General features: G+C 35.8%; 1 long non-coding RNA gene across 1 annotated transcript; it reads right to left on the reverse strand.

Moving 5' to 3' along the window:
• Positions 1–88: 88 nt before the first annotated feature.
• LOC103479808 (uncharacterized) lies at positions 89–759 on the reverse strand. Its single transcript, XR_535993.2, has 3 exons — positions 648–759; positions 466–555; positions 89–315 (listed from the first exon to the last, which is right to left on the reverse strand). It is a non-coding gene; the product is annotated as an uncharacterized LOC103479808 (long non-coding RNA).
• Positions 760–1,619: the final 860 nt, after the last annotated feature.

Raw genomic sequence — 1,619 nt, forward strand, 5'->3', positions numbered from 1 at the left:
TTGAGGGTGTACTCACCTGCTGGAGATGGGTACCTGCATTTAACCCCCTAAATATAATAAGCGCCCTTAACAAATAATCACCCAACAATCATTTAAAATGTGTTTTTAATATAATAAGCATGAGARAAAACAGATTTATTTCCTTGAAGCATTTCATTAGGTTGCAAAGCAAAGATTTACTTGAGATATAGCAAATAAGGAAGTTGATAAGAAAAAAAATATTTTGGATTTTTGATGTTCACGTGTTGGCAAGTTGTTTCTGTCATCMATCATTTATTTTCTGGCTCKGGTTGGTTTTGGATTCTTTGTTGGTTCCTAAATTACAAAAGAAAGACAGTTAGATCMACAAAGGATCATCGACAAAGGTTCTGCCTCGCATTGAGGAGTACATTCAGAATTTAAAAGTTACTTTGATTTAGCTTTTTWAGTTTTTGTTGTTTTGTTGTTGATAGAAAAAAAGCTTACCACTCTGAAAGAATTACAGTCCCCAATCCTCCTTCCACAGCCTTTCCATCCTCGAAATTGAGTTCTCTTCATCCCTTTGCCKTCTTCCTTCTGTGACCAAATGGRAAAGAAACCARAAACGTAAATAAAACTCACTGCACTTTATGTCTTAAGCACTTCAGTGAGGCTTCCTGTCATCTTACCAGATTRGCCAGCTGTTGATCATCTGTGAGGAGAGCAGCTTTCTCCGAAGACGTGAATGCTGTAGCGAGCAGAAAAACCTGCAGACACAACAGGCCCAAAAGTAGAAACTTCTCCATGGCTGAGAAACTGAAGGCTGTAAAGGTGTTTATATACACRCTGSCAGCCRAACACTTGCATGTGAACAAAGAGGAAGTTTTGACAGAACCAGCCTTACTCAATCAAAAGGCGTCAGAGATTTGTCATCAATCAAACGTTTGTTACTTCTGAAGACATACAATATCTGATGTTTTTTGGTGAAACCATGCAGAATGCGGAAATAAGGAGGTTTGTGTCTGTCTATCATTACACTGATTACTGTCAAAACCGTGTTATGACCGATGACAAATTATAGTTCAAATATTACATTTGAAACAAAATTTTGCATTTCACATTTTTCATCAAGCTGCACTTTGGTTAATTGGCTTTTAGTGCTTTCGCCCTTAGGAGGAAATTGATGAATGCCTGGTTATGTGACTCTGTGACTTCTTGAGGGTCTCACAGACATATGCAGGTGCATTTTTTAAATTGTTCAAAATCACACAGTATGTGATTGACTTAATGTGTGAATAAAAAATTAAATGGACAAACACAAGACTTGGTAGGAGACCTAATGTATTCAAATGTAAAAGTTAAAAACAGAAATKCTACATTTGTTCATCACAGACTTTAATAATGAGAAATAATGAGAAAACCTTTTTTTTTTTATGGATAATCTATATGGTAAACCACTGCAGTCCTACCACAGYACCACGGTCATCCTGTTTCTAGATTTCCATTTTATTTGATCTGATTTGGCATCTGTTATTGCTCATTGTTGTTAGTTGAAGACAATGTTTTATATTTTAGTGTTCAGTGCCTCAATAATTAAGCAGGAAAGTGTTCCTTCAAAGTTGAGCACATTTTCATTTCATTGATATTTATATCTTGGAGAT

Source organism: Poecilia reticulata, linkage group LG17 (genome assembly GCF_000633615.1).
Source record: "Poecilia reticulata strain Guanapo linkage group LG17, Guppy_female_1.0+MT, whole genome shotgun sequence".
Lineage (NCBI taxonomy): Eukaryota > Metazoa > Chordata > Actinopteri > Cyprinodontiformes > Poeciliidae > Poecilia > Poecilia reticulata.